This window comes from Euphorbia lathyris, chromosome 7 (genome assembly GCF_963576675.1).
Source record: "Euphorbia lathyris chromosome 7, ddEupLath1.1, whole genome shotgun sequence".
Lineage (NCBI taxonomy): Eukaryota > Viridiplantae > Streptophyta > Magnoliopsida > Malpighiales > Euphorbiaceae > Euphorbia > Euphorbia lathyris.
The window spans coordinates 42420884-42433254 of NC_088916.1; positions in this window are offsets into that span (position 1 = coordinate 42420884).

A 12371-nucleotide genomic window follows, 5' to 3' on the forward strand; every position below is an offset into this window, starting at 1 on the left:
TTCATTTATAAACCCGATGATGGCAAAACGGGGGAGAACAGCCAAGAGGGAACTCAGAGACAAGGAGGAACTCAGCTTGTAGGTAATGCCTCAGGAAGTAAAGACAGAGGCAAAGGAATAGCTCACGCTGACCACCAAGCTCAAAAGAAGAAGAACTAGATATAGTCTAGTAAATGTTTAGAACTTAGCATAGAAACTTTCAAATATGTGTTTACTTTATTTTTTTATTTAATCTATGCCAAGTACTATTTTCTAAATATAGTCGATAAAATTGAACAAACAAATTAAGAAGTAAAACATACTCAGTATACATTAACACTAAAATACTTAGGTAATAAACTGAGTAACAACATACTTCTAATATTTTTGAAAGCTGACTTAAATTCAAAAAGTTCAGATCTGGAAAAATCCAACATTAAACTAAGTCAGTATACACAAATGTCTTAAAGATAATTCAATTAAATCTTGGAAGGTTTAGAATTAAGTTAAGACAATAAGTGCAACCCTTACGGGGGAGTCATTTCAAAAATATATCAATCATGGGGTAACTTATAACTGAGTTCCATAATTATGTATTTTGCCAACATCAAAATGTGGAAGTTTGTTGAAACACCTTTCCACAAGATTTTGATTTGACAAAATCATCCATGATTAAGAGGCAATTAAATTTAAATGCTTTGATTTAATTGTACTAATGTGTTTGTTCAATATTGAGTGCAAAAATATATATATAAAGTAAGACAGGTCAAACGTCAGCATAAGCCAAAAGCTGAGTGGAACGGAACTCAACATGAAAGGATAGAAGCTGAGTGAAGTAGAACTCAGCATCAGAAGCTTCTTTCAAAATTGCCAGAATGAAGCTGACTAAATTAGAAGACTCCTTCAGAATTGAATAAACAAGAACGGAGCTGACTAAGAAGGAACTCAGCATAGAAGTTGAACATTCGAAGATAACGGATGAAGCTGAGTAACAGTCAGGACAGCATGAAAGATCCGTTCACTAAAGGACAAAGTCTGCCAATCTTCTGCACCAATAATTGAAGCCTGGAAAGCACACAGAAGACTAATTCCAAGAATCATGGGTCTGTGGATTATTGGTAAAAGACAACTGGCACAAAAAGACAAGTCTGATGCAAGAAGACAAAACCTGACGCCTGAAGAAAATAGAAGAGGTGAATGGCGGAACAGTTTGAAGCTGACCAGAAGCTGTCTCCTAAAAGAGCCGTTTTGGACATAACGGCTAAACCAATTCAAAATGATCCAATCTTCAGAAATTCATCTATAAAAGGACAATGAGAGTTCTTGGATCATTTGCCCAAGTATCAAAAGAAAAATACAAGAGAGAAAATTCTGAAAGCACTCAAATACAAAAAGATCTTACACCAACTTTTCTATTCTCTGTGTAAATGCTAGATTGATTGTTTTGTAATCATCTAAGGTGTTCTTTAGTTGAAAAAAGAACAAGTGTGTGATCAATAGGAATATTGAGAGTGTTGAGCTGAGTACTTGGTTGTAAGTATTCAGTGGTAGAAAAATCTAAGTGCTGGGTTGTAGTACTTAGTAGGAGCTGAGTAGACGAATAGAGGACGTACTCTTGCATACTCACTGCCTTGTAAAGGCTTTGTGCTCTACCTTGAAAGAGCTCAGTATTAGATTGAAAATCCCAGGAGGAATTGGGGACTGGACGTAGGCAGAGAGGCCGAACCAGGATAAGTCGTGCTGAGTAACTTCTAAACTCTCTCTCTCAATATATATATATATATATATATGTGCATGTGTTGCTTGTTGTATTTACTCAGCTTATAAATTGTTAAAACAGAAACTGGGTAAATCTGAGTGCTAAGTTGGAAGCTGACCTTTCAAGTGTCAATTCCCAACTCTCAAGTCAAGCAGTCTTAGTCAGCATAGAACTAAAACTGTCTGGCTAATCAAACACCCGTGCTGACCAACACGCTGAGTTATCAAACTCTTAAAATAACATTAAGTCAGCATAATTAAAAGCAAAAAAGTTACATTAGTTCCTAACCTCCCCTTGGAACTAATTACTAGGGACCAACAATTTACACCAACCCAACCCAGCCCAGTTCGGACGGACGGACGGCGGCGGCGCGCGTGTGGTGGTCAACCAAGGAGGTAGGTCCTCACCCTTTCACAAAAGTGGGTACCCCTTGGGGCACACCCTAAGCATGTGAGGACCTCCTTAATAAGTATCTCCACCAAGTGCTTTGAAAGCAATGTGGGATACTTTTCCGGGTAAATTACCTACATGGTGTACAACCTTTACCCATAATCACACTTTGGTGTATAACCAAAATTTTGTCACACTAAACTGTACAACATTTTAGTGACCTTCCACTAAAGTGTACATCAGGTAATTGTGACCGGTCAACCCAAAGTCAACGCGCCACCTCAGTAATTTAACTTTTCTAAAAATAAAAATTAATCCAATTAATATAAAATTACTTTTATACCCTTTATAACATCATCTTCTTCAACCTCCATCCTTATTTTTTTTCTACTCCATTTTAAAAAATTATTTCTCTCTCAAACTCTCATCTCTCTCTTATTTTCTCTCTCCTCCATTTTCTTTTTACAAGCATCACTTTTTTCTCTTTCTCTAACTCTTCCATCTCTCTCTAATTCTCCATTTCTCTCCCTTTAAATGTTCAACACAACTCATTTGATCATCATAAAATAATTAATCGGATACCACTTTAACAACTATAAGATTTTCTCTCAAGATCCATTTCTTTCTGACTTTAGTTTTATCTCATCAGATTATCCAAAATCCAAAAAACAAAGTTCAGCTTTATTGATTGCATCTTGTTTTCACATCAGAATGGAATATTTCATTCAAGTAGGGTTGATAAAGTTGCCCGACCCAATTAACCTTTCTCTTCTAGCAATTTCTATCATAGGAGTACAATCAACAGTACTTCCATTCGAATGCCTTGCATCATTTTATTTCTTGCAGATAGGGAAAGTTGAATTTTGGCTTTTCCAAATTAATTGGATTGGTTTGAATCTACAGGCAATACGTTCAGATTTTATAGGCCGACTCTAGAATTTCTAAATTCCAATTATACTGTATGGAGTGATCACTACGATTAGGTGTGTCGGCAGCCCATGAAATACGAGCTGGAGAAGACGGTTTAGAAGCGAAGTGAGACTGATTTTGAAGCCGAAAGCACCATTGGGGGTGAGCTGGAGAAGACGGTTTAGAAGCTAAGTGAGACACTGATCTTGAAGCCGAAGGCACCATTGGGAGTGAACTGATACTCTCAGCGGTCTCTGTGGTGGAATATTGAAAGATCGATGGTTTGGACTGAAATTTAGTCGGTTTGGTAGGAAGATGGAAAGGGGATCTAAATAACGAGAGGTAGTTGGAGGGTTTGCACCAGTGGACAAATGGAAGAAGAGATGGTTTTAGAAACAGGAGAGAGAAAAGGGAAAAGGGTCAAACTATTAAAATTGAGGAGAGGGGAAATAAGAGAGAGATGAGAGTTAGAGAGAGAGAATGGGAGAGATGAGAGTTAGAGAGAGAAATTATTTTTGAAAATAGAGTAAAAGAAAATAAGGATGGAGATGCTATAAAGGGTATAAAAGTAATTTTATATTTATTGGATTAATTTTTTTATTTTTAGAAAAGTTAAATTGCTGAGGTGGCACATTGACTTCGGGTTGACCGGTCACAATTTACCTGTTGTACACTTTAGTGGGAGGTCATTAAAAGGTTATACAGTTTAGTGTGACAAAATTTTGGTTGTACATCAAAATGTGATTATGGGTAAATGTTGTACACCATGTATGTAATTTACCCGATACTTTCCATCTTGAAAACTTAAAGACATTGGCTCATTTCATAAATTATAATTGGGCCAAGCCCAACAATCCCCCACTAGAATTTTTGAAAACGTTTTACTGAGCAGTTACATAAGGTCAGACATAAACAGAGGTATCTTTCGATTTGAACCTTTGCGTAGTAAGTATAGTTCAGATTTTACTAGAGTGACTCGTAGTCTTGAACTCTATCTCTGACATTATATCACGCCATAACCTTTTCAGAGTGTAGTTCTAGTAGCCCGTGCGTTTGTGGCCATGCACGTCTATTCCGGTTTAATGAATGCTCTAGAGTTTTTCCCTATACTCATAGGAAGCGGACTCACTTCCACATTCATATAGGTGAGTCTATCAAAAGTACTCCTATAGCTATGTACTTCACTCCAAATGGAGTATAGACTTCATTAAGAGTTTCTATTATCTCAACCTCACATCGCTTCAGGATATTCATGCTTCAAATTGCATGATCTGACACATATTACATCACAACTTGTTATTACCCATTGAACCTATTTCTTGGGATCTCCATTCTATAGGTTGGGTTACCATTTTGTGTAACTCATCACTGTAGGGGCATAAATCCCATACTCTTTGCCGTATTCTGGACTTTCTCTCTAGCTAATCCTTTCGTCAAAGGATCAACTAAATTCTCTTCTGAGCGTATGTGATCCACTCTAACAGCTCCTTTAGTGAGTAGCTCTCTCACAGTGCGGTGCTTACGACGTATTTGTCATTTCTTATCGTTATAATAATGATTCTGAATCTTAGCAATAGACGCGGTACTATCGTAATGGATCAATACAGCTGGAATCGATTTTTCCCATAAGGGAATCTCAGCTAACAGACTTCTCAACCAACCTGCTTCTTCACTAGCCACAGCTAGTGCAATCAGTTCTGATTCCATGGTTGATTGAGCTAGGATAGTCTGTTTCTTAGACTTCCATAAAACGACACCACCAGCTATATTGAAAATATAGCCACTAGTAGCCTTGGAATCATCTGATAAGGTATTTCAGTCAGCATCACTATATCCTTCAAGGACTACTGGAAACCTTTGATAATGTAATCCAAGTTTCATGGTTCTTTTAAGGTATCTCATGACCCTTTCTATAGCACTCCAATGCTCCACACTAGGTATACTAGTAAATCTGCATAGCAATCCTACGACATACGCGATGTCGGGTCTAGTACAATTAGTGGCATAACGAAGGCTGCCAATTATGCTAGCATACTCTGATTGTCTTACACTGTCTCTAGTGTTCTTAAAAAGTTTTATATTGGGGTCATAAGGTGTACATGTGATGCCTGCCGTCTAGTGTAGTGTTTTCTATGACAAAATATATATGATAAGTGCGTTACGACTATGGATGTGATATTTCTAAATGCTCTATCTTTACTAGACGTCACTACTTAGGGGCAAGTGTACCCCGTCGTATCAAGTAATAATCTGGTTAAGACCGGGTATCAAATCCACGGGATTTATAACTGCAAGTATTAAACGACTCGGTTTTATACGTTATTTAAGCGGTGAATACTTTGAGGTTGATATGGGGACCAACTACAAACTACTCCTAACTACGGGTGAGGCGAATTTATATAGCGAAACTCTATGAAATGATGTGGATGCGATAAGATACAAATATGACAAATAATGACTTCTAATGTTTATACGGTTGATGGTTTGTTCGTGCAATGATGACTACGTGTAGTGTGACCGACCCGTGAAGTATTTAGACTACGTGGTTCCTAGTTAAGGCGTGTCTAATGCTCGGGATCAGAAATTAGGGCCCGTAAGTTCGGTGGCTTATCAATTCCTACGGTTTTCGGTTTGTCACTTCCGGTAAGGCAACACCTATATGAATCCCTAAAGATAGCCCGAATGGCGTCGGAAATCGCGTTCTCCTACACAATAATCAATTATGTATATCACAACAAGTAACAAACATCAACACCTATATAGAAAAGAAGATTATGAATCATAAATTATAAATATGGAGAATGTAAATATGAATTACAACCAAGCCTAGTACATAGGATGAGTGCAAGCTAATTAGCAAGTGTAAAGGGAAGAATCCACCCTCGGAACTAGCTAACCGGACTCAAAGCCGTCTCTTAGGACTTGGATGGTGGAGCTTTCGAGCTTGGTGCACGGAGATGGAGCGGAACTTTGATGGAATGCCGAAATCAACGAACAAGCTCTTAAGGTGGAAGAGTTTGACTATATAAAGCCTAAAAACAAAATCTAAAACTACAAATGACAAGAATTTAATCTCAAGAAAGTGTCTAAGATCTCTAAGGTATGCAAGATGAGTGCTAGTCACTCTTATTTATACATCAAGCTAGGGGTAAGATTGTAATTCCACAAGGTGCAAGCATGGAGGAACATGATTTTGTGCAGAAATCCCATAATACGCCTCGCGTAGAGTGTGGAACGCCCCGCGTGTTTGCCCATTCCGTCAAAAATCTCCTGCATGTGGACCAATTCCAGATCTTGTTGTCTCAAACACGCCCCGTGTAGACTGGGATGCGCCTCGCGTGTTTAAGTCTCTGAGTTTTTAATGTTTGAATTGGGTCTTTTACGTCGTGCGTAGCTGAAGCACGCCCCACGTAAATGTGTCTCTGAGCTTTTTGCATTGAAGAACTTCCTTACACGCCCCGCGTGTAAGGTGGTACATCCCGCGTATGGATATTTTACTCAGGGAGACCTTGCAGTATGACTTTCAGGATTAGGTTAATCATTTCTGACATATGTTCCACGCCCCGCGTATGGTGGTACACGCCTCGCGTATTGATGACTAGATCCCACATGGTGCCTGCGGATAAGTCAATTATTTCTGATCCAGTGTTTCACGCCTCGCATGAGGAGTGATGCGCCCCGCGTGTTTGGGTGGATTTTCACTTCTTGCTCGTACCTGAAATACAATTCTCGGGAGCCGAGTTAGCTTGACATTTTATTTATTAATATTAATCAAAAATACGGAAAGTTAACCGAAAGTACGGAATTTATTTTTGTTTTGTTATTTTATTAAAACATTCTATTTTTGTAATTAAACTTATTTATTTCTTCTAAAATTAACCCGTAAATCACGCTAAAAGATAGGGATAAAATACCCCTATCAAACCTCCTCGGACTTTAAAGTTTTACTTGTCCTCAAGTAAAAGAAATCGAAAGACAAGGGATTGAGATTATTAAGAAACAAACCGTCGGGTGGTTTTACCAAGTGCGTGATTTCAAAGTTAAAGTTTTATGCAAAGTTTTCGGTAAATACTTACGCAAACAATCGAGTGACCAAAACTTAATTGAAACCTCCATGATCAAAATTAATAGGCAATATTAACGGGGGTCGATTATCTTTTGAGAACCCGATAGTACCTCACCAAGGGATTTCACTCTTACGTTCAAACTTTGGTGGGTCGGTGTTTTAGCACTCTTCTTTGCACTTACCCGAGATCACTTTGAGTTTGCATTTTCATCCGGGTTTTTCCTCCTATGTTATGGTTTAGACAATATTAAAAAAGAACCCGGAGGGGGTTGTAATGTGGGTGGCTTTTTAGTGGTTAATTTTTGAAAACTCGAATTTAAATACCATTTTGATGATTGCACCGTATTTTATTTTGGCCTTGGCGAGTTCATAGGATATAACTCGAAATTGCTCGTGTGGAGCTTGAGAATGTCGTTTTGCTCTTTATTGTCTTTTTTTTCTTTTTGTTTTGAGAGCGGCACAAAAACGATTTCGAAAGTTTAAGGTGCTTATTTATCAAGGTCTTGGCTTATTTCGGGTGCGAATTGATTTTGTTGGTATTTAAACAAGAGGAAAAAGAGGGTTAATTGTTAAAAGGGTATTAACAAGAAAAGTCGGTTAGTAGGCTCAAGGGGGTTTCCTAGAGGTTGATAAAAACGAGAAAAATAAATTAAGAAAGGAATTAGACTAAGTGGGCTCGTTTTATCATCTATTGTCATTTTAACCAAAATAGGTGTACTTAACCCGATATTAGGTGCAAACTCTATGAGTCGAGTGAAGTCAAAGCTCTCGAAAAATTGTGAAAGAATTAGAGTTCTCGTACAAACTCGTTTAGGCTCAAAATTACCTCACATAAGATTCGGGTTTAAATTGTATACTATCGAGTCTTCGCTAAACTCTCAAACATCCCGTTTTTATTGCCTTTTTAAATTTCATTATGGAGATGACATGTGGGTTAGGGCTCAATGCTTTTGTTTAGTATAAACCTAGGCTTTGCATAAATTCTAGAACTTCAAAATTAAGACTAAAATTTCTCACTAAAACCGATCCTTTGTGTTCCGTCTTTTTATTTTAAGGACAAATAACAGAACTTTTAATTTATTCCGAGGGAGGTAGTGTGTCGGAAAAATTTTCAGAATCGATAAATTAGTTCAATTATTTTGTTGTTTATTTGATTTTTATTTATTTTTGTTTTTGTTAGTGCAAAACAAACTGAAAGTGTGGGGTTGTACGGCCCTCCACGTTATTAAAATGACGTCTATTCCAAGGACATCGCAAAAGAAGAGAAAAACAAAAACAAAAATATACATGAAATTAAAAATTAGACCCTTTTAAAGGTTTGGTCCTACGCGAGGCATGCCCCTGGAGGCGCCCCGCGTAGGAGGTACGTTTTGATCGCTTTTTGGGTAGAGACTCAAATACGTGGGGCGCAGGAAGTGGGCCGCCCCGCGTGTTTGAGTTTATAGGCTTTTTATGCCGGAAAATGGTGATCACGTGGGGCGTAAAAGGGAGTACGCCCTGCATGAAAGGTGCATTTTAGGCCGATTTTGAGAAAAATAAACACGAAACATAAACGGAAACCAATATATTAACTAAACAAAGGAAGTACATTAAAAACATAAAGAGAGAACGAAAATAACAATGAAACAAAGAAAATACAAAACAAAGGAAAACGAAACACATGAAAACTATGGTTGAGGCGGAGGAGGGTTTTCGTGGATGTTGAAGTGGGTATAGAAGGTGTTGGTGAAGGCTTCGAAGGTGGCCCTATCCACTTGCCTTTGGGCCTCGGAGGCGTCGAGGCGAGCGTCGAGGGAATCGAAGGGGGAGTCAAAGTGGGCCCGATCACGACGTTGGTTGCCCTCCAAAATATCCAACTGGGCATAAAGAGCGTTGAAGTCGTGGAGGGGTGGAGGACTGAAATTGAGGCCCATGCTTGAGTCCGAATCACCTTCTTCATTGGAGTGGGCCGCCCCCAAAGTTTCACCCGGGCCGGAGGTCGGACGCTTAAGAGACTTAAAGGCGTTCTTCTCCACGGGCCGAGGCAAAAGGCTGGGGAGACGATCAAGGGCAGCCTCGCCAAGAGTGGTGAGGGAAAAGATGGTGACGAGGTGGCCAAACCCGAGCTTGGCCCACTTCCGGATGGGCGTGGAGCGGAGGTGGACGGCCACATGGTAGGAGAGGTCATATATGAGCCCGTTGGCACAATAGTAGAGGGCCAACAGTTCGTGTTTATTGACCTTGGTGGACTTCGACTTCCCCGAGAAGTAGAATGAGATGAAGCGGTGGAGAAGTTAGAGGATAGGGTCGCGGATGCAAGCCAGACGGAGGTTGGAGATGTCGTAATCTTCGAACCCGGTGATGGAGGTCCAAAAGTCATGGGCGGAGACACCATCGGGCCAGTGGGCGATGCCCGCCTCCGCTTGGTGAGTGAAATGGTTTTGGAGCCATTGAGTATCAATGGAGAAAGGGCGGTTATGAAGGCGGATATTAAAGAGGGCGGCTCCAGGGACCCCATTGGAGGTGAGGGTGGTGAAGAACTCCACCACTAGTGACGGGTACACCCGCCGGTGCGTAGAATAGAGCTCGTACCAACCAAGGGCGCTGAGGCGAGCTTCGAAGGGAGCACCGAGATCATAATGATCAAGCACGCTATTCGAGATGTACGGGAGCTCTTTGACTGTGGATGCGCAAAGAGTTTCATAATTGTGGGCCTCCTCCTCGGTTAGGAGATGAAAAGGAGCCCGATATTGGCGGGTGAGTGGTGGAGTTCCCTCCCGTTCGGGTGATGGTGGTCGTTCATTTTGGTTATGGGCGGAACGGGAGGAACGGGCCCGAGTGGACCGTGGGGGATGCATGTCAGCGGTTTGTTTGCACCTAACCAAGGTGGTAGTGGGTGATTTAGAAAGAGTAGAAGAGGAGTTGGGGAAGTAGGAGTAAGTTGTGGGGGAGAGAAAGAAGGAGAAGGGGGAGTATTTATAGGAGAGGGATGGGAATCCAAGTAAAACTCGGATTCCCAGGGGGTACGCGAGGCATGAAGGGGCCACGCCACGCGTATCCCACCTCCTGACCGTTATTTGCAAAAGGGGTAAGGTACGTGGGGCGTGAAAGGGAGCACACCTCGCGTATTACACCTCCTGCCCCTTTTTGATGAAAAAAAAGGGGAAGGACGCGGGGCGTAAATGGGGGTACGCCCCGCGTAAAAGGCAGAAGTTGAAGAATTTTTTCGGTTTTAGTGGTTTTAGTGGTTTTTGAATTTTTATGGTTTTCAATTAATGTTTTTATGATTTGTTAATTCTTTTTAATGTTTTTGTGTTTTTAAGTTGTAATTAAGAAGGTAGTTAAGATAGAATTTATTATGGAGGGAAGTTGAAGAGATTAAAATTTGAAAAGGTGGGATGTGATTGGAGAGAGGAAGAGGTGGAGTGGAGAAGTGGGAAAGATTTTTGGGGATGGAGAGAGTGATGGGAAAGGTTGGGGAAGGAGAAAGCTGCCATGGGGAGTTCTGATTCACAACTCTCCGAGGACACGTCCCGCGTGTCCCCCCCCCTCCCACGTGGCATTTATTTGAAAGGGGGTTAATGGTCACAGGTTACGCGAGGCGTGGTAGGAGAGGCGCCCCGCGTAACGTGTCTTTTATTGAGGGAAATGGGTCAGAAACGCAAATGCGCGGGGTGTACTGGGTTGTACGTCCCGCGTGTTTAGGAATTTTTGGATTATCAATGAGATTTGTTTTTCTTTTAATTTATGAAAAATGATAAAAATAAAAATAAAAATAAAAATAAGAATGAAAATAAAAGCAAAAATAAAAATAGAAATAAAAGTAAAAATAAAAATTTAAAATTTTAAAAATAACAATGACTCAAAGGGAAAAACCAAAACTAAAAAAAAAAGGTAAATAAATAAAAAACAAGTCTATGATACATATAAACAAGAGGTTCGAGAAATTCAAACCAATGCTACATTTAGAGTCGAAGTAGCTCGACTTTCTCGTGCGGCGGCTCAATGCAAGCTGTCCGAGTTGGAGCTTGACGGGTCCGAACTTCCACTATTCATTAGTGTTATCGCCTGCCCGGACTCCCTATTCTTGCCCCGCGGGTTCTGCTCGGTGTTCGCCGGGAGGGTTCCTAGCGGCCTTTCTTGTTGCTGACGATTCAGATGGGCTACTTGGCGGCTAAGGTCCCTGCAAAACACCTCGCTATTGGAAAGACGGGTTAATATATCCTTCAACAAAGATGTGACCGATTGGCCATGTACATTGTCGGGAGGTGGAGCGTTCCGGTTACCGAGCATCGCTTGTGATTGCCCTAACCCATTTTCCCGAAATTCTTACTCAAAGCCGGATGGGGGCCTCAACACATTATTATTATTGCCATATGACAAGTTCAGGTGTTGGTACCGAGGCCGCCAACCGCTGTTATTATTATTGTGGTGGTGATAGGAGTTCGGATTAGGATTATACCTTGGGTTTCCTCCTACATAACTTACATTCTCGATGTCGCCGGTGAAAGGGCTGCCGGCTTGGCAATTGAGTCCGTCATGGTCTCCACCACAATGATTGCACATCAGGACCTGTGCACTTTTGTTGAGGCTCAACTGGGCTATTAACGCGTCAAGTTTCTTATTCATTTCCGTCATGGAGCTTCTCGGAGCCTCTTTCTCCACAGCGAACGTTTGGTGTCGCGACGGTCCGGCAAGCCGATCCTCTTGCCACTGCACGCTTTTTCTCACGAGCTCGTGAATGAGCTCGTAGGCCTCACTTGTTGACTTCCGAAATAGATCCCCACCTGCAGCGGAATCAACAGTCGCATGATTAGTGGGGTTAAACCGTGGTAAAAGGTGCTTACCAAGTCGTGCTTTGGGATGTCATGGTGGGGGCAGTTTCGGAGCAACTTTCGGAACCTAGCCCAAGCTGCATGAAGGGCCTCGCATTCCAGTTGCCTAAAAGACGTGATATCAGTCCGTAACTTGACCGTTTTGGACGGCAGGAAATAGTAGGAAAGGAAATCCTTCTCGAGCTCCTCCCATGATGTGATGGATCCCGCCTCCAACGAGTGTAGCCACTCCAACGTCTGTCCTGTTAAAGAAAAAGGAAACAACTTTAGTCTCACAGCATCAACGGGAACACCATTTTGTCGAGAGGTGTCGGCACACATAAGGAATTTATCGAGATGTTTGTTGGGGTTCTCATGGAGTTCCCCTCCGAATTGACCGCATTGTTGTATCAGCTGAATCATGTCGGTCTTTATCTCGTACGTGTTGACCGGTATCGTGGGGGCGACAATTCCG